At 43.6% G+C, this 22,110-nt stretch overlaps 1 non-coding gene across 1 annotated transcript; it reads left to right on the plus strand.

Annotated features, from left to right (window-relative positions):
- Window positions 1-19,866: 19,866 nt before the first annotated feature.
- LOC144690243 (U4 spliceosomal RNA) lies at window positions 19,867-20,007 on the plus strand. The gene has a single exon (XR_013578829.1). It is a non-coding gene; the product is annotated as a U4 spliceosomal RNA (small nuclear RNA).
- Window positions 20,008-22,110: the final 2,103 nt, after the last annotated feature.

Genomic DNA, 22,110 nt, shown 5'->3' on the forward strand with positions numbered 1-22,110 from the left:
ATGAGAACAGCTTATCGCAAGTAGAGAGACAACACAGTAGGAGCTTCACTGCCGCTCCTACCAGTCAAAACTCTTGGATATAAAACCTCGGTCTTTGATCATTCAGTTGGACACCATACACGACATAGCAGTCTGATTGATCAACACTCCATCCATTAGCTTAAATATCCACTCCCTTCATCACTGATGGATCATAGCTGCAGTATGTATGATTCGCAGAAGGCACTGCAACAACTAATTAAGGATTCTTTAACCGAGGTTTTCCACCCACGGTGGTTGACAGGGCCCTCAACCGTGTCCGGCCCATCTCCCGCGCATCCGCCCTCACACCTTCCTCTCCCTCCCAGAAACATGATAGGATCTCCCTTGTCCTCACTTATCACCCCACCAGCCATTTCCGCCAACTCCAGCACGATGCCACCACCAAACACATCTTCCCTTCACCCCACCGGGGGCATTCCGCAGGGATCGTTCCCTCCGGGACACCCTGGTCCACTCCTCCATCACCCCCTACACCTCAACCCCCTCCCAATGCACCTTCCCATGTAACCGCAGAAGGTGTAACACCTGCCCCTTCACTTCCTCCTCACCGTCCAAGGGCCCAAACATTCCTTTCAAGTGAAGCAGCATTTCACTTGCACTTCCCTCAACTTAGTCTACTGCATTCGTTGCTCCCAATGCGGTTTCCTCTACATTGGAGAGACCAAACGCAGACTGGGTGACCGCTTTGCAGAACACCTTCGGTCTGTCCGCAAGCATTACCCAGACCTCCCTGTCGCTTGCCATTTCAGCAGTCCACCCTGTTCTCATGCCCACATGTCCGTCCTTGGCCTGCTACAATGTTCCAGTGAAGCTCAACACAAACTGGAAGAACAGCACCTCATCTTCCAACTAGGCACTTTACAGCCTTCCAGACTGAACATTGAGTTCAACAATTTTAGATCATGAACTCTCTCCTCCATCCCCAGCCCCTTTCCGATTTCCCCCCCTTTTTTTCCCAATAATTTATATAGATTTTTCTTTTCCCACCCATTTCCATTATTTTTAAATGTATTTCCATCCATTGTTTTATCTCTACCTTTCAACCTTTTGCGATTTCTTCACCCCACCCCACCACACTAGGGCTATCTGTACCTTGCTTGTCCTGCTTTCTACCCTTAATTAGCACATTCCTTAGATAATATCACCACCTTCAACACCTCTTTGTCCCTTTGTCTGTGACATCTTTTGGTTATCTCCACCTATCACTGGCCCTTTATCCAGCTCTACTTGTCCCACCCCTCCCCCCCCTTAAACCAGCTTATATTTCACCTCTTTTCTATTTTTACTTAGTTCTACCGAAGGGTCATTCGGACTTGAAACATTAACTGTGCTCCTATCCGCAGGTGCTGCCAGACCTGCTGAGTTTTTCCTGGTATTTTTGTTTTTGTTAAGGATTCTTTAATGTAGCTTCCAAAGCCTGCAATCTCCACCACCTAGGAGGTTAAGACTAGCAGATGCATGGGGACATCATTACTTCAAGATCCCCCCCAAATCACACTGTTCTGACTTTTATTGCCACCATTCCTTCATTATTGCTTATTAATTTGGCATCTTTTGTTCAAACGGAGACTTACCTGGTAAATTAGCATATTGGCCTTGTCTTGGACTTTGAGAGTTTAAATTTTTATATTCTGAAGACTTTTTCAGTTTTGCTGAGCAGCAAGATCAAAGGCTTGAATACCTGAGACTTCTTGGGGAAGGAAATCGGGAAAGGCTCTTTCTTGTTCACTCCAACTGGCAGGCCCGAGGCTCATCCAAAATTGGGCCATTGACCACACTTCAATCTTGGGTGAGCCAAAGGTGCTTCTTGCGCTTCTTGAGACAGCTCACCCATTTCAGTTATGATGAATCTCTGTTAACATGATTTGGTAGGATAGATACAGAGAAACTATTCCCTCTGATGGTAGGTTGGGTTCAAGAACCCAGGGGTAAAAATCTCAAAGAGCATGTAGGAAGGAAATCAGGAAACACTTTTTCATACAAAGGGGGTTAGAAATCCAGAATTCCCTACTACAAATGGCTGTGGCTGCTGGGTCAGTTATATCATGATTGAGATTGATAGGTTTTTGGTAGGTAAGGGAAATCAAGGAATGTGGAGCTAAGTTGGATAAATGAGGCTGCAGTGCAGATCAGTCATGATCTAATTGAATGGCGAACAGGTTCGAGAAGCTGAATGGCCTGTGCCTATGTTCCCATGCTTGCAGCAAGCATTAGGCCCTTTGCCTATGGAAATAAGGAAACCAGTGCCTGCTTGAGGTCCCTGCTCCAACTTTGGTTTGTCGTGAGGCAGCCAATACAATTGAGGGCTTAACAGCCCTACTAGATGCCTTCCAACCAAGAAGTTAAGTACAGTAACTTACCTGACTGCAGAGCTGGGAGGGGTAGGAGTGCAGATGGACTCGAGAGTTTCATTGCCTTTAAACCGTACGACCTATGCAACTACCTCAAGCACAAATAAACATGCAAGCACTAAGAAATAAAGAAAAGATTCATTGGTTCAAATTGTGAATTCTTGAAAATTTTTACCAAATAAGTTAGAGATTACTAGGTTTTGCCCTAATTCCCTATAAAATCAAATAACTCAAATTTAATTGATTTTATATACTTGAAATATGCCAAACCACGAAATCAGATATTGGTGCTGTATCTCTCACATAATTTGAGAATGGAATGCCTTCAGTGAAATATTGAAAATTAAAATATTCCAGGTTCCTCCATATGCATAGTTCATTGTTGAAGCAAGGGCGGGAAGCATATTTTCTCTGCATCCCAATCCCAACTCCCTCCACCTCCAGACTGTCCTATCCCAGGAATGTTTGCATCACCTACAGAAAGGATGCCCATTTTTCAGTATTAGACCAAAAGAATTGAAACCAAAAGTTCAGGTTTGTGCTCCAGGACAAAATAAGTCCCCAGTGAGGAGTGGAAAATGAAGCCAGAATGATGTGAAATATTTCTAATACAAATTTTATTCCTTAGTAAAACTGCTCAAGTGCTTCTGTATAACATCAACTACCTGAACCAAATCAAACCCATAGGTCAATCTCTCTAGCAGCACTCTTCAGATAACGGAGTCTAGTTCTGTGAATCTGTTCAATATATTAAAGTTGATTCACTCGGACAGTATGTAAGATATGATACATTAATCTGGGCTATTTCAATTTCTAAGGCTGGGACTATAAAATTGGTGTGCTGCATATCTAATTTTTTTGAATACCTGATTTATGTACCCATCTGATGTGTGGACTCCGCTGTATTGTGTATGCGCCTGCCGTATTAACAATGCACTGCATCAGTGCTCAAATCTTATCTCGTTAAATCAGACAAATGTAGCTTCTCCGAAGGAAGGAATTAACAGCCCAGACAGTTGAAAGAAGTAAATTTTAATCCTGTTTGTAAGGTGTTTCATGGTTTTCTGCTGTATGATTAAGATCACAGAGTACAACCCTTATTGGCTAGGCTAATTTGATTGTGCCAGAACAATGGCATTGAACTTTTCTGGTAGTGAAGTGCATACTAATTATATGATTTGTCCTTGATAATGACCTTGACGGGTCATTCAGCACTTGTGATCTGTCACTGACTTCTAATCATGTATTATCGTCTGGGTGAGTCAGTGTGGCACCCTAAGCTTTCTGTCTTTACAGTGATGTGGCACTGTAATTACCTTATGCCAAGTAGATACGCACAGACTGAATTAAGTGATCACAGTGATTGCCTTCAAAATTGTCCTTCATTTTTTTTGCAGTGCTTCTGTGCAATTTAAAATTTAAAAGAGCAGAAGTGGTCAATAAAGAACAGGACAAAAATTTAGAAAGATTGCTTGGCTTATTCTACTCTTATCACATGACAAATCATCAACATTCGTCAGCTGCACTTGTTCATGAAAGCTGTTCAGTTTAAAGAAAACAGTCTTGAGATAAGATACATTCCCTAGGTGACAAAAAAATAACTAAAAAGTGTATGTATTTGCGTGTGTGTGTGTGTGTGGTGGGGTGCGGGGGTGGGAGGGGTGGTGGGGGTATGTGAGTGCAGGAGGCTGTTGACATGTACAAGAATAATGGCCAAATCTATCAAGTTTGATCAGGCCTAGGATAATGAAGTACTGCATCATATTCCTAGCAGGGACAATGAACACAGGAGTCGAGATCTGTAAATGTGCTGTTCTCCTTACAAGGAATCAGCAGCAGCCAGCAGGGAGCTGGTAGATAATTACGCAGTATTTGTGCAATTTCAGGAAGCTTTCCGCACAGGTTGAATGCTTGCAGTATATTAAAAGGCAGTGCAGTGAAATGTTTTTAATGAATATTTTTGTCAGAAAGTGCAGACGTTTGAATGATTTTTGTGTAGGAAGCCAGAGGTGGAAATTCACTGTCAAAATATCATTTTTTTTGTTTTATACTATTTATGGATTTATGAGATCAGACCCTTGGACTAATAGAATCACCAATCACTTTTGTATTAATTATAAATATTATTTAAAACATGAATCCAATGGGTGAATGTTTGGAAAATAAATTATACCTACCTGCATTGTTCATGAGGTTTCAGAGCAATGCCAGAACTTTCCCTGTCCTAACATTTAATACGCTTACTAACAGAGATTGTACAAATATTATTCAACTGAATGTAAAATAATAGATAAAAAATTTGAATTTTACTTATTACTGAAATAGAATTGACAAAAACAGTTGAACCCATTTATGCATTCTTACAATGGTATTAATAATGCTTTAATATTAGATACCTAGACCGACTTTTTCCTAAATCACTGTCAGTAATTGTGTAGTCACATGCTTTACAGTACATTGAAGTCTAATTATATGCAATTCTTGTGTCTAACCTGGACATACTGTACTTGAAAATTGTTATATTCATACATCATCTAACCAACATATATAGCAAAGCATATTTAATGTAATATTACAGTCTTTAACATTGCAAGTGTCCTTAAATGGTAAAATAAAATGATGTGATCACTTGCAGCACACATTCTGCTTAGTTTCTGCTGAATTCAGTATTGGGGTCTTAAAACAGAATTTAGGACGTTTATTTGGATATTCAAGACACCTGATTCTTGTTTCAGGCAGTTTTGCTTCTTACGAGAGGTGTTCAGATGCAGAAAAATTATGCCCGAAAATTGGTTCCCCCTCAATTCTTATTTCTCACCTAGAAATCAGGCAGGACTGGGATGAATCTCTGCCCTTATGAATTTGTTATCCATAAACCTATTGAATTAACATGGCAACTAAGTTGGGGTGTTATCTGTAGGCATTCTGTAGACAGTAATTAACTTTTTACATGCATTATTATGATTTCCAATATGTGCACTTGGAATTTTCAGTGGGAAAAAATGTAGCTGAGAGATTATTATCAATATCAATACCATAAGCATTTCCTAAGAAAATGGCCACCAATATGCCTCTGTTCTGATCTATTCCAATCTACCTCATTTAAGTAACATTTTTAAAATGTCTAAATTATATTGTGAAGACAAACATAGTACAATTTTATTTGATTACCATGTTTTAAAATGAAACTATCTCAGAATATTTTTGAAATTAGGTTTGAAGTCTTATCATATCTTTGAGTTTTCAGGTGAATTAGCTGATATATATTATCATAGAGAGGAACAATAAAAGTGGTGCATGTTAACAGAGAAAAACTCAATTACTAAAATTTGTTTGTGAGTACAACTGAATATAACCAATTCAGCTATATTTTTGTCCTGCGTTCAAAGATCGGTATAACATGTAGTTAGATACTGCCTTACACCTCATGCTCATACATTAGTGAACTGGAATAAACACGTTACAGCATTCCGGAATATCATACCCCCACACATTGTTTATGCTCCCTGATAAATGCAGGAAATATTGAAAACATAAAGATATTGAAATATTTAATACAATTATTCACTATATATAGATTTTTATAGCTCACGGAGGGAGAGCATTGAGGCTACCTTACTCTGTTTTATTGGTCTATATTTTAAATAACAAGAGAGCTGCATCTTTGGTTAGGGGAAAGTGGTCAGAAAGGTTTGTAAAGAGATGTTATGCTGCATTTATGGGGTTTGGGTTGTAAAGGTAAGGTGCCTCACAATCTAAGAGGGAAGTGGTTCTACAGTCAACGATGTGATCAACGATACAATTACACCAAATGAAAACAATAATGTGAAAAGAACATGTGCAGAAACAAGAACCTATTTTAGTTGAAAATTCACAATGGCCCAGATCTTCCAGTCTTTGGAGAGTTGGAGAATGGACAAACCCACTGGCCCCAACGCACCACCACCACATCCCACAAGATACGCTATGGATTGCCTCAAAAGTCCTAACGCAATGACTCCCTGGAAATTACCTAGGAAGTTTGAGCTTCTGATAGGCATCACCGCCAAAAAAAATCTCCAACTTTGAGTTAGAGTCAGAGACTTCGGACAATTACGGCTTACTTATCTGTTACCCAGGAAATGGCTAACACCTAGGTAACTACAAAACTAATCCCCAATCACTCACACTGAACACCCCTAAGACCCCCACCCAACCCTCCGACTTCCCCCATCCAACTCCACCACCCAACTCCCACGTCCTGGCTAGACCCATTCTCACTACCTGACTCCCTGCTGACCCAACCTGACTAGCCCCCACCACCCAACTCCCACCCAAACCTCCGCCTTCACCCCCAACCCGACCAGGCCCCACCTGACCACTCAGCATCTGCCCTAACCCTGAAAGTCTCCTAACCTGACCTCTCTAGCCCCCACCACCTGACTCTGTCTCCGACATGATCTGACCCGATCTGACCACCCGAAGCACCTACCACCCTACACCCTTGCCCACTTACCTTACCCACCATACCTCCTTATCCACTCTACCCCTTAACCACTTACCTTACCTACTCTACCCCCTTACCCAATCTACCACCTCACCCACCCCTTTACACTCTTACCTTCTCTCCCTAGCTTTTCAAAGAAGTTTCCGGACATTTAAACTCTTTACTTACCAGTATACGGCAACTAGTGCCATAAAAAGGGGGCATAGTGTGGTAATCTGAGGTGTAATATCCCTTTAAGAAGAATGTTTTAATGGAAGATCACATGATCTTAGTATCCAATCGCAAAGTGGTGCGGGCTGCCTTAGTAGTCAGTGGTCAGTAGTATTAGTAGAATTGGAACCTGTAATGTAGAGACAGAGTTTGAGTTATAAGCACACAAGTATAACTGCTCAGTTCATTTGTAAATAAACAGAATGTGTTCTACATAAGAACTGTCTGCTGATCTACTCTGTCTATGGTATCAACTGGGCCATCCAGAAACAAGCATGCAACCTGGATCCATTAATCTAACTAAACTAGTGACAAGAATCCAACAAATTGGTGACAAGGAAAAATCAAGCAAAAGCAAGGAAAGATGAGAAAAAAGCAAGAAAAAGCAAGGAAGGAAATCAAGTGAACCGAAATCAGGCCTTGTACAGTAATTGTAAGTAGAATTTTTGTCTTGATTGTCAAAGCAGTCCCCTCGAAGCATACCACAGCTTGGGAGAGTTGATTCTTTCGACCAAACAGCGGACGATTGGTCTTGTTATGTTGAACACTTCATGTTCTTTTTCCAAGCTAATGGCATTGTGAAGGAGGAGAAGAGGCGAGCGGTCCTCTTATCCACGGGTGGGAGTAAGACCTATGGATTGATTCAAAGTTTGACGGCACCAGTGCTCCGGATTCAAAAAGTTTGATGACTTAGTGAACCTTGTGAATAGTCATTACCAGCCCAAGCCCTCTGAAATGATGAAACGTTTCAAATTTAATTCAAGAAAAAGAGCCCCAGGGAGGCAGTTGCTTGTTATGTGGCAAATCTGAAACAATTTACAGAATATTGTGAGTTTGGTACATCCATAAATGATATGCTTAGAGATTGTTTGGTGTGCAGTATAAATGAAGGTACGGTTCAGAAGAGATTATTGTCTGAAACAAATTTGGATTTTCAGAAGGTGCTAGAAACAGCACTGGCCATGGAAAGTGCAGTGAGGAATTCGAAATCCATGAAGGGAGCACAAAATGGCTCCATGTTGGGCAGGGAGCCCCAGCCTAAAAGGGTGTGAAAATGCACAGCTCTGATGAGAAGCAGGAAGCAGCCATTGCTTTCAGACAAATAAAAATAAACTACTTAGCAGCGAAAACATGGAATAATGGTAACAGAGGTGGAAGCAGACAACCTTGTAATGAATGGACGTTTAAAAAACTGAATGTTTTTACTGTCATCAAAATGGACACCTCATGAGACATTGCAAGGATAGAATCAGGCCGATTTTCAATCAAAAGAGAAAAACCCTGTGAGATCCATAACGTAGAAGAAGTAACAGGTTCAGATATTTATTCATTGTATAATTTAAAGGTAGGAAGAACAGAACCAATCTAACAGTGAAGGTGAATGATAAGCCTGTCAGAATGGAGGTGGACACAGGAGCTTCCACTACGGTAATAAGTGAGCATATCTTCGCATACCTGAAAGAAGCTGGTTGAAAGAAATTAAATTGGATTGGGCTGAGATCTTCCAGCTGTGAGCCAGCAGGCTACTACAAAAATATTCCTCAGTTTTCCAAGATGAACTCAGGAAGATCCAGGGGCTACAAGCAAAAATTCATGTGGATCCAGACACTGCCTCCTGATTTATGAGGGCAAGACCAGTACCTTATGCAATACGGGAAAAGGTAGGTGCCGAATTGGACAGATTAGGGAAACTGGGAGTTATACAACCTGTGCAGTTCTCAGAATGGGCAGCATCAATAGTCCCCACACTTAAAATCGACCAGAGTGTTCGAATTTCTGGAGACTACAAATTGACTGTTAATAAAATGGCTAAGTTGGACAGACACCCTATACCAAAAATTGAAGGCCTTTATGCTAAGCTGGCAGGTGGAACCACCTACACGAAGCTTGATATGAGTCACGCTTATCAACAATTGGAGTTAGAGAAGGCCTTTCAGAAATTTGTCACAACTAATACACACAAAGAGTTGTACCAATATACCTGTTTGCTTTTTGGTGTATCATCAGCATATTCCAGAGAACAATGGAAAGTTTACTGCATGGATTGCCTTACATTGTAGTTTATTTAGATGACGTTCTGGTGACAGGGCTCACTGAAAAGGAGCATTTGGCAAACTTGGAAGAAGTTCTGAAACATTTCACACAGGTGGGAGTGCGTTTAAAAAAAGAAAATTGCACGTACCCAGCAAAAGAGGTAATTTATTTAAGTCACAGGGTAGATTCACAAAGCCTCCACCCAGCTGATGAAAAAGTGAGAGCCATTAGGGAGGCCCCAGTGCCACCTCTGAGCTCAAATCATTCTTAGGATGATCAATTATTATGGACGCTCCTTGCCAAATTTGTCGACAGAACTGGCACCTGTATCACCTACTCAAGAAAAACCAACATTGGTCTTGTCAAACACCACAGAAAGAAATTTTCACAAAGGTGAAACAACTGTTACACTCATCCACCCTATTAGTACATTTTGACCAAAGAAAAGAGTTAGCTTTGACATGTGACACGTCTCCCTATGGAGTGGGAGTAGTGACGATGGCTCAGAATGGCCTATTGGACGGCGGGTCAGAACAGCCTATTGGATATGTATCAAGAACGTTCAACACAGTGGAAAAGGGATACTCACAGATAGAAAATGTAAATCATCTTTGGTATCAAGAAATTTCACCAGTATGTACACGGTCGCTATTTTACTATTGTTTCGGATAACAGGTCTTTGCTAGAATTTTTCAGCAAGGACAAGGCTATACCACCCATAGTCTCAGCAAGAATACAGAGATGGGCATTGATTCTGGCAGCGTATGAGTATACTTTCACTCACAGGCCTGGAAATCAGATTGCAAACGCTGATGCACTTAGTCACCCGCCTTTGAAAGAAAATGATGAGGATGTTCCAGTTCCTCAAGAACTCGCTTCATTGTTGAACTTCTTAGGTTCATCACCGGTATATGTTAGACAGATCAGATATTGGACAAGTCGTGACCCAGTCTTATCCAAAGTACGAGAACAAGTTCTCCACAGTTGGTCACAAGAACAGGGATCTGACAAAATGAAACTGTATTTTCACAGAAGATACGAGGTGACCAGCCAGGATGGAGTCTTATTGTGGGGAGCTCGAGTGATTGTTCCTCCAAAAGGACGAAAGCTATTGCTAACTGAACTACAAAGTGTGCATCCAGGTATTTCCCAAATGAAGACCATAGCACATGGCTATCTATAGTGGCCTGGAGTGGTTGGAGAGCTTAGTGAGAAGTTGAATGCAGTGTCAGCAAGTGCAAAAGTTACCTTGAACAGCTGCATTACACCCTTGGGAGTGGCTAGGAAGGCCATGGGTGCGATTACATATTGCATATGGGAACAATGTTTATGGGAACAATGTTTCTCCTTATTGTTGACACTCACTCAAAATGGGTGGACTTATATGAGGTGAAGTCACCAACATCTTCTGCTACAATTGACAAGCTACGTCAAAGTTTTGCCATCAGTGGACTACCAGAAATGGTTGTATCAAATAATGGCACGGCATTTATGAGTGCTGAATTTCAACAGTTTATCAGCCTCAATGGTATCACTCATGTAAGAACTTCACTGTACCACCCTTTGGACTGGCTAAGACATTAGTTCAAACATTCAAAACTGTCATGAAGAAATTAACTGGAGACCCCATAGCTAGCATGTTTCCTTTCCCATTATAGGACCACCCCTCACAATTTTTGATGAAATGCAGTCTCAGAATGAGATTGAGCTTAATAACACCAAATTTAGTGGGGAAGGTGGAAAGGAGTCAGGGAAGTCAGAAAACTGGACATGACTGGCATAGTCATGACAGAACGTTTACTGTAGGAGAGACGGTATATGTGAAAGTTTTTGGAGAAGGACCCAAGTGGTTATCAGGTGAAATAGCAGTGACTGGACCATTTTCTTACCATGTGAAAATGGAAGACCAAATCATATGGAGACATATAGATCATATAACGAGGAGAGAAACAAAGTATCAGGAAATGATTCCTCCAGTGTTCATGACTGCGTAGAAAGAACTCAGCTGAGTACGGATGTGTCTGAAGGATCGTCTGTACCTGCAAGAGTTGAGGAAACAAATTTGCAGGTGCCCACTGAAGAACCAGGGGCAGAATTTTCTGGCAGGGGGGGAGGAGCAGGAGCGGGCGCGGACCCAATCGCCACCCGCGATCGGGTCCGTGCCGCCATTTTATGTGGGCGGACCAATTAAGTGTGAATTGTGGCTCCCGAAGACAGCGGGAGTGGGCGGGTGGCGGTGGGTCTACAATGGCCTCCAGGTCCAATGGCGACTCCGTGGCCTGTTTAAAAAGCTGCTGCAGCCTTTCAAAGGCTGTGAATCATGGCTAGTGGAAGGGTTCCCCAGAGCTGGTGAGCAGGCCAGGCAGGAGGGTGGGGCAGGGGGGCACTGTGCCCCTCGTTTCTCCGATGATTGCCTTGCTGCCCTCCTCGAGGAGGTGGCAGCACGGCGGGAGGCGCTAGTATGCCAGGACGGGAGGAGGAGGCCCCCCCCATGACCAAATGTACCTGGGAGGAGGTGGTGGAGGTGGTGAGCTCCTGCGACGTGGTGCAGTGCACCTGGATCCAATGTCGCAAGCACTTCAATGACCTGTTGCGCTCAGAAAGGGTGAGTACCATTTTGTCATTGGTCACTTAGCCCAGCAGGTAGGCTTTCCCCCCTGATGCCCCCATCCCCAAGTCTGAGTGTAGTGACTGCATTGAATCATTGACGGCATGTGTCCTTCACTGGGTGGGCCAGCAGATATTGCCCATGCCGAGGTCACCCTGAGAGGGTGGTGAAGATGTGGGTTCTGTCCCCGCAGCATATGGTACACTGAGACCCACATGACTGTTTTGGGGGCAACCTGGAGGAGCTGCACCTAGGCGCAGTGCTGGAACTCCAGGACATGTCAAAGTCAGGGTGCTGACATGCTGGGGGGGGAGCTTTAAGGTGGTGTGGCACCGATCGATCTGCTGCCCTCTGCGCTGCACGTGCTTGCGCCTCCTTGTTATGAAAGGTTAGACCGTGTGGTGCCTAATGCGGTGTAGGCAGCATTTGGCCAAGGGGGTGAGGGGGGGTGCGGGAACAGGCCTAGTATATTTGTGTGAGTGTTCGGCAGCAGCGGGGTGAGGAGGCACTGGAGCCCTGCAATATCCCACTCTGGTTGGGGTGGGCCGTCCGCGAAGAGAATCCAGGTACAAGTAGCACTAATCAATGCTCCTCTCTCCTTTTCAGGAGAAGAATGCACATAATGCCGCCGAGCGGGTGAGGACTGGTGGCGGCCTGGCACAGTTAGTGATTCTCAGCCGCTTCCAGCAGGAGGCCCTAGATTTGGAGAGGCGCCATGCGCCCGGTTCCATCGGTGTCGGTGAAGCTGGGGTGCCACAGGCAGGTATGTTTGCCCAGCATTGAGGTCACCATTGTTCTCCCAATGCCCGTGGCAGTGCTGAATGTTCAGTGATTGAAGTTTGCAACATGGCTTGACCATTGCTTATGGAAGGATGAGCGCATAATATTCTGGGGGACAGGGACGCACATTGACATTGTCTCCACGTTAACTGATCCAATGTCCTTGTTCTTCCTTTCATAATCAGCGGAACAGGGCTGGGAGGAGGAGCAGCAGAGGCCCCCTCTCACACCTGAGGGGCCTGAAGTCTCACCAGCGTCTCACCATCTCTGCCAGGTAGGCACCAGCGCAGATGCTAGCACCTCGGTGAGAATTAGAACATCGGCTAGTGTCCCAGGGCACAGCGGTGAGGGCACTTCAGAGTCGCTGGAGGAGCTGGCAGAGACAGAGAGTGCCCATGGTGCCAGCAATCGGAGGACTGCAGGGGACCAGGCACATGCTCAGTCGGTGCCTGATGATGTGCCTCTGGAGTCGTCCGCGATGCAGAAAACGCAAGAAATGCGGCCGGGTGTGCGGAGCATCTTGTGAAGATACATGAGGCTATGCTTGGCTTGGTCTCCATGGTGGAGGAGTCTACGCGGACGATCGCTGAAGCAATGAGCCTCATGGCCGAGCGCCATGCGCCCTCCATGGAGAGAGTGGCGACTCTCGTGGACAAGATCCTCCAGGAGATCCATCAGGGCTTCCTGGGGATGTGATCTGACCAGCAAGCCCTCACATCAGAATTGACCTCAGCTGGTCAGTGCCAGTGTGGGAGATGATCTGGGCATCAAGTTTCCCAGCTCAGTGCCCATCCATCCATGGTGAGCAGGGAGGTCCGAAGCAACCTCACGTCAGTGGAGCAGCTGCCTGGCATCTCTGTGGGCGCCTCTCAGGGCGCTCCGGATGGGGGTGGCAGCTCCTCCGCCCCTCTCCCAGTGACCGTAGCATCCGGTGAGGCTGCGACGACTGGGGAGATGCCAGCTGTGGAACTGGCAGCTCCCACCCAGGTGGGGCCGGCTCAGGCTCCACGGGCCAGAGGACGACCGCCAAGGTCATCAAGGCCAACAGGACAGCAGAGTGAGCAGGCTGTCTCAGATGCCACTCCCAGCGAGGGGGCAGCACCAAGACGTAGCACCCGGAAACATAAACATAAAGCACCTTAGGCACACCACGGGTTTATCACTGGTGCTTTTGTGTGGGCCCGCAATGAGGTCTTTGTGAGTTGGTGTGATTTTTAACAGCTTTTTCATTTTGTTTCATTAAGTTTCTTTGGTTGCAATATTAAATTCAGATATGTCACCATGGCCGAGGGTGCCTCTTTTCTTCTGCAGATGGATGGTTTTCAATAATGTTATGCGTGTTTTGTGGAACATTCAGCTTCATTAACAAGGACCTTAGTTAATGTTCCTATCCAGGCAGATTTTGTACTTAGGTCTCAAATATGGAGCCTGCAGCCCAGGCTTGTCCTGGAAGACCATCTGTGGTGTGCTAGCTGACGTTTCATTGGATTAAAGCCTCCCAGCCGTCCCTGCCACCCTGGAGTATGCCCGGGTCAGCGTCTATCCCCTCAGCATTTCCGTGTGTGTGCTCATCCTCGGACTCACTGCTGGACTCATTCTGTGCAGCCGCAGCCACGTCTTCATTGTCCACTGTGTCCCCCCTTTCCAGCGCAAGATTGTGGAGAGCACAGCATGCAACCACTATCACCGAGATACGGCCTTGGGGGTACTGGAGTGCGCCCCCTAAGTGGTCCAGGCATCGGAAGCGCGTCTTGAGAAGATCGATGGCTCTCTCCACCACAGCCCTTGAGGAGGTGTGGCTCCTATTGTATCGATGCTCAGCCTCTGTTCTTGGATGGCAGAGAGGCTTCATGAGCCAACTTCTGAGGGGATAGCCCTTGTCACCCAGCAGCCATCCTTCCAGCCGGGCTGGAGCACGCAAGAGCCTCAGCACCTGGGAGTGCCTGACGATGTAGGCGCCATGGGAGCTGCCTGGGTACCTTGCACAGACTTGTAGAATCATCATCCTGCGATCACACACTATCTGCACGTTCATGGAGTGGAAGCCCTTCCTGTTGTCAAAGGCACCGGGCTCACCTGCTGGCGCCTTGATGGCCACATGTGTGCAGTCTATTGCACCCTGGACGTGGGGGAAGCCAGCAATGGCCGCGAAGCCTCTGACTCACTGTGCCTGTCTTGTCTGGTCCCAACGGTAGTGGGTGAAGGTAAATGCACGCCTGAACAGAGCGTCCGTAACCTGCTTGTCATAAGTGTGGATAGCTGATTGGGAGACACCACAAAGATCACCCACCGACCCCTGGAAGGAGCCAGAGGCATAGAAGTTGAGGGCAGCTGTGACCTTCAGAGTCATTGGCATGGGGTGTCCAACCATACAGTTAGCGGAGATCTCAGGCCCAATCATCTGACAGATATAGCTGACTCTCTGACTTGAGAGATGGAGCCTCTTTTGGCACTGCACCTCAGACATATTGAGGTAGCTGCTTCGCCACCTGTATACCCTGGCAGCAGGATAGTGGCATTTTTTGTGGCCCCTTCCGCCTTGGTCCACTCCTTGCCCTGCGCCCCTTGTGCCTGTGCCTGATCCTCCCAAAGGTGGCTCCCCTGGAAGCTGAATGCGCACTCCTTGCTTCTAGCCCTCCCTTTCTTCTCAGAGGAGGTGCCTCGAGTGGAGAGTTCAGCTCCCATTCCTAGGCTAAGGGAAGGCTTCCTGAAACCTGCAGGCCCAAAAAAGATTCCTCACTGCAGAGTGCTGACCTGAAGGTTGTGAGTCCAGACGAAGCAGCTGCTATGCGTTTTGAAGTATTGCAGATCACACAGACAAGTATCAGTAACTTTGAAACATCAGTCTTTGACAGAGCACACTCGTGACCCCACTGAGTCCGCTTATCCCACCCGTGGATGAGGTCCTACCTGCCTGCCCATTGTGCCCATGCACTGACCCGAAGATTGCACGGACGCCAAAAAATCGTTGTTGATTGGTACCTCAAGGACGTTAAGTGGCCTGTTAATTAATGGTGCACGTGCATCAGAGATCATCGCCCCCCCCCCACCCAATGAAATATCGCGATGGCGTGCAGTGACTCAGGACACTCGCCCGACGTCACCACACTTCGTTTCTCATGCCTGCGTATGGGGCCCGTCCCCGCACACCAACGGGAAAATTCTGCCCCTGATGTTCGGACAACACCAGAAAAGGAAGTTCCTGACAAAGCATCTGACACTGTAGAGCCGAGACGTTCTATACATAGAACGAAACCCCCAGAAAGACTTGAATTTGTCAATTGTTTATCTGTGTAAATAATTTGATATTTTGAGGAAATTTGAAATTGTAACTGTAAAAAGTATTTCTGAGTAAAGGGGGAGGGTTGTGGTAATCTGATGTGTAATATACCTTTAAGAATATTATAATGAAGGTCACATGATCTTAGTATCCAATAGCTGAGTAGCGTGGGTTACCTTAGTAGTCAGTAGCCAGTAGGGGTAATCTAGAGTTAGAGTCTGTAATGTGGAGACAGGACTTGAGTTGTAAGCACACAAGTGTAACTGCTAAGTTCCTTTGTAAATAAATAGAATGCGTTCTACATAATTGCTGTCTGCTGATCTACTCTGTCTATGGTACCAACTCAGCCATTGTGAAACAAGCGTGCAACCTGGCTCCATTAGCCCAACTAAACTAGTGACAAGGATCCAACACATAGCTTCTGTACAGATCCCTTCTGCTACTCCCTCCAAGGTTTCCAGTTTTCAGCATCCTCCATTGAAAGATTGGCTTGAAAAATCAGAGGAAGGTGTGTATTTTTTTGCCTGATCAGGGTTGGAAGATTCAGGCCTATGTGTTATATATTACAAAATTGTACCAGACATATCTTAATTGCCATTTTTATCTTTGACTATATATAATATATTTAGATGTTGGTCTAAATATTGTTGTGCTAGGGCAGAAAGCTTTGTGCATCGTTAGTTAGACTTGCCTTTACCCAGTTAATCAGCACAACATTTTTGCATGACAAGTTACAGAAATTGTGAGATATAAACAGCACGATACCCTCTAAAGAGCATTTGGGATCTGAGTGAATCGGGCAAGCAGTTATGTATCTCTTTGATGAATCAAATTCAAGGACAACCTGAACAAGAAAATGTAATTGCAATCATGAATTCTATGTCAGGTCAGATTTAGAAAGACAAATAAAGAGCGGGAAGAAAAGATTTGATTCAGAGATAGGGGAAAATAGAGGAAGAAAAAGTTTTTAAAATATTAAAAACAGTGCAGTCAGCAATTAAAACCTGAAAGAATGAGACTCCACATTTGCAATAATTCATTTTGAGTGGCAGAGAGGTTGATTGGCAGTCTGCTGTTAAAGGGGTACTTAGACTTAAAATTATTTAACTTTCTGTGGCGAGTTTACTTTCTTTCTATCGTGTAAATCTGCAGGCACTACATACCATTCAATGCATTTGGATGGAAAGCCAGGCAGCAAGTTGCCTTTCTTGCAAAGCTGATAGCAGAGTGATGGATCTCTGACAGCAAATATTCAATTTCCCATATTTAATTTTGCATCTGCCCTTGTAGGAAATTGCTGTGGCATTCACACATGAATAATTGTGAACACTCAGCCACACTGTTACTTTGACAACAATTTTTGGCTTACGACATTTTTCTAATTTTGAGAAGTTTTCAAGTGGAGATGTCAACTGGAGTAGAATCTTGGTATACATGAAACAACAACAAAAAACAACTTGCTTTTATAGAACACATTTAACAGAGTAAAATGTTGCAAGGTACTTCCAAGGAATGTTGCTTTGCAGCACAGATGTAGGGTCAGGATCCATCAGTTTATCTGGGCTTCGGGTTCCTGATCCTGAATTGAAAATCAAGCCTTTGGTAATATCTCGTGGCAGCAAGAATACATTGAAATTCCCGTCTGACACCTTCCCTCGCCTTTTACCACTCCTCCCGCCTCCCAGCCATCTCCAAAGGGCTGATAAAATTCTGCTCTTGGTCACATCAGCCTTGAAAAGAAATGTCTGACTGGTAAGTGTAAACTAGAATAGAAAATGATTAAAGAATGGAAAAGACAAATCCAGAAAATTAAGTACAATTAAATTCTGAAAGTAGCACAAAGGTATACAGGTTCAAACTAATAAAAGGTAAATTTAGGACTGATATCAGGAATTTTTTCTTCACATGAAGAATGATCAATGCATAGAAGAGATAGTGTGATGGAGGCAAAAATCCCTTGGAATAATTTGCGAAGCAATTGGATTCTGAAAAGGGGGAGCTTTCTGAAAGGTCTTTCTGGATGGATGAATTAGGATGTGCCTGTTGGCCTTCCCCATCTGTGATTATCTTGTGTTCTTGTAGAGGCAGATTTTAACCTGTTGCTTTATGATTTCATTCTTCAACAGAATCAGCACTGAAACTGTGTCCATAATCCTGCAGCTTGAATTTCCAATATTGATCAAGTCCAAACTGAGAGTCAAAATTTTCTGAAGTAATTATACTCCACCACTTAAATAACACATAGAGAAAGAAAAAAAAATAATAATGGAAATGTTTTCAAGTACAATGAAATATTGTTATGGCTGCAAAATGTAATCTTTTAAGCATGACTGATGAGAGCCACCTTTGCGGATGTAGATACATTTTGACCATCAAATAATTATGCCAATTTTCAGAATCTGATCTTTCTAAAGGCTGGAAAATTGCAGTTTTCAGGCAATTAAAACCTTTTCTAAAGGATTTCCTCACCCAAAGAAGGTGTGAACAAAGAGACAAAAAAATAAAGATCAAGGAAAGCCTTTAAACAGTAAAGAGAAAAAAGGTTACAAATGTAGAATAGAATGCATTGGTCGCTTAGATTAAATTAAAGATAGTTTATTACAGTTAATTAGTAAGTAAAGTAAAAAAAACTGACAAGGCAAATCAATATTCCGGGGATATTTTAATTTGTTGGGTGGATGGGTGTCAATGCACGCTGGAGGTTAAAACAAATAAAAATGCCGGCACATAGGGTTGCGGGCAGGAACCTATTGACTTCTGCACTTCACTCAAGCACATTTATTATTGGAAACACCCAATATGACAAGAGGGTCTGTTATTAACATGTACCAAAAAGTGCCTGGACAGACCTTTCAGTATGCAGCAGGAAGTATGTCTGGAATGATAATGGTGCGCTGTGCCTTGCAAAATATTACATACAATAAACATAGTGATAGAGGATGTACTGGTGAGACTGACATCCTTGAAGATAGATAAGTCACCAGGGCTGGATGGATTGTATCCCAGGCTGTTAAAAGAAGCTAAGGAGGATATAACAGATGCTCTGTGCATCATTTTTCAATCCTCACTAGATATAGGCCAAATACCAGAGAATTGGATGTCTGCGAACATTGTGCCATTATTTTAAAAAGATGCGAAGGATAGACCTAATAATTATAGGCCGGTCAGCCTGACTCCTGTGGTGAGTAAATTATTAGAATCAATTCTGAGAGACAGGATAAACTGTCACTTAGAAAGGAACGGATTAATCAGGGATAGTCAGCATGGTTTTGTTAGGGGGAGGTCATGACTTACTAATTTAACAACATTTTTTGAGGAAGTAACAAGGAGGATTGATAAGGGTATGGATGCTGCCTACACAGATTTTATTGAGGCTCTTGACAACGTTCCACATGACAGTCTGGTCAGAAAAGTAAAAGCCCATGGGATACAGGAGAATGTGGTGAGTTGGATTCAAAATTGGCTCAGTGACAGGAAACAAAGGGTAATGGTTGATGGATGTTTTTGCGAATGGAAATGGTTTCCATTGGCATTCCACAGGGCTCAGCATTGGGTCCCTTGCTGTTTGTTGTGTAGATTAATGATTTGGACTTAAATGTGGCTGGCATGATTGGGAAATTTGCAGATGACACAAAAATTGGTTGTGTGGTTGATTTTGAAAAGGATAGCTGTTGTCTGCAGTATTATACCAATGGTTTGGTTGACTGGGTGGAACAGTGGCAGATGGAATTCAATCCAGAGAAGTATGAAGTCATGCATTTTGGGAGGGCAAACAAAGCTAGGGAATACACAATAAATGGGAAGATATTGGGAGGTGTAGAGGATGTCAGAGACCTTGGTGTGCATGTCCACACGTCCCTGGAGGTGGCTGGACAGGTGGATAAGGTGGTAAAGAAAGCATATGGAATACTTTCCTTTATTGGATGAGGTATAGAGTACAAAAGCAGGAATGTAATGATGGAACTTGTTATGATATGGCAGTTGGTATTTGCCAGGCTGACCAAATCCCAAAGGGAAACTTGGCGAGGCTATCACAATGATTTTGTAATTTGTATTCATTATGAGAAGGTATGTGCACTGAAGTCAGAGGCAGTATCGTAGCCAATTAAGTTTAACCGAGGCGCGATTATTGCTTATTGAAAACTTTTCCCAATACCCCGCTTTGATGACTTGAAATATAGTTGGCAATGGCAATTTTTGACAGTCTCTGCGGAGACTGATAAATCAAATAAAACAGAAGTAAAGAGTCCACTCCCACCTATGGAGATTTTAAAGATTAAATTAAAACATTTATTAACAAAAGGAAGAAAGCTTAAACACACAAGATTACAGTTACACAGTTAAACTTAGTCGTAAATCAGTTCCCAAAAGATTTCTACTTAACTAGACTCTCAACTACACATCTCTTTCTGGCAACAGACCAAATAGATTCTTAACCTATAAAACATCCAGCAATATTACCACAAGCACCCACTGTTGCTAAAAGGGAGGTATTTCGCAGCTTCTCTCTCCCTCTCACTCAATGGAATTCCAAGGCTTTTACAAAACTTTGTTCCCTGGCACATGCAAACACTTCTCTGGAGTGGCTAGAGGCTGCTTTTTCACAAGTCTGTTTCACACAGTCTGCCTCTCATGATCTCACATGGTAACCCCCCATACAGCTTTCCATCTTTCTTTAAATATATTTTCTCCCTTTTGATCTGTAAGTCCCATTGTTTCACCCTTGCTTTGGAAGTTACTTTTCACAGAATATAATAACCTTTCATGTTGTCATCATGGCCAGCACTTTCGGGAAAAATAAACTTAATAACTTTGCCTTACTTATTTTGCCAGTTGTAAAACATCTTATCATGTCCCTTTGAAAAATTAAACAACCTCTCAACTTATTTACGAATGCAAATTCCATTCTCACTGCATCTACTGGGACTTCATTTTAGCTCCATTTCAAAATGCCTGTTTTTACATTTAATCCCTTTAACGATTCAAACCTTGCAGTCTGACCATCTTTAGTTTAATTAAATTAGTCACACACACGCACATGCACACATACACACATACACATGCACAACACAGCCCCCACAAGCCTGTTTTAAAGTATCCACAGTAATATGAGGGGAAAAAAAAGATATTTCCTTTACAAACTGTATAAAACACTGGTTAGAACACAGCTGAAATTTTGTGTACAGTTCTGGTTGCCATATTACTGGAAGGGCATAATTGCTCCAGTGAGGGTACAGAAGAATGTTGCCGGGGTTTGAAAATTGCAGCTGTGAGGAAAGATTGGATAGGCTAGGATTGTTTTCCTTGGAACTGAGGGGGCTGAGGGGTGACCTGATTGAGGTGTACAAGATTATGAGGGGCCTAGATAGAGTAAATAGGGATGCCCTGTTTCCCTAGCAGAGAGGTCAGTTACCGGGGGCACAGGTTTAAGGTAATTGGTAGAAGGATTAGAGGGGACATGAAGAAAAACTTCTTCACCCAGAGGATGGTGGGTGTTTGGAATTCACTGCTTGGCTTGATGTTGGAGGCAGAAACTTTCAACTCATTTAAAAGGTACCTGGATCTGCACCTAAAGTGCTGAAACCTGCAAGGCTATGGACCAGGTGCTGGAAGGTGGGATTAAAATCAGCAGCTAGTTTTTTTTTCCTTTTTCAGCCAGTGCAGGCATGTTGGGCTGAATGGCCTCTGTCTGTGCTGTAACTTTTCTATAGTTCTACAGCACAGCACAGCAGAGATGAGCGGAGTCACAGGAAGACTGTAAGAGCAATAGTGAAAGGAGATTTGAAAATTAAAGAAACAAACAGACATTTCTGCAGCCTCAGACATGAATCCAGGATGGTTGTAATATGCCTTTAAGGGACATCAACATGTCATCACTAAAAGGGAAATATGTCTTAGTTTCACTTCTGCTTTGAGCAGAGCACACACAGACGCACACACGCCTTCAAGCTTTATACCTATATACAATTGTCCTCGTGTGCCTGGCCTTATAAATGAACCCACATCGTGTCTACTCAATCCCTTATGAGTGATTGGTGCCTTGTGTCTTGTACAGTAAATAAGTTCAAGGCATTAATTATATCATTATAATAACACAACATGGTGCTCAGCAGTGGTAAAAAGGTGGCAGCAAGATTAAGTACAGGTACAACATAGTGAACAGCCTTAAAGTCAGGCTACATGGCATGAGAAGACCCTTGACATTCTGGTCAGACCACAACAAAGTTGCAATGTTGGAAAGTGTCGAAAACGCAGCATCATGACTGTGAAGAAAAATTTTAGAGACACAGTGCCAAGCTTGTGCTCATGTAAAGAGCTG

Source organism: Cetorhinus maximus, chromosome 14, assembly GCF_964194155.1.
Source record: "Cetorhinus maximus chromosome 14, sCetMax3.hap1.1, whole genome shotgun sequence".
NCBI classification, from domain to species: Eukaryota; Metazoa; Chordata; class Chondrichthyes; order Lamniformes; family Cetorhinidae; genus Cetorhinus; species Cetorhinus maximus.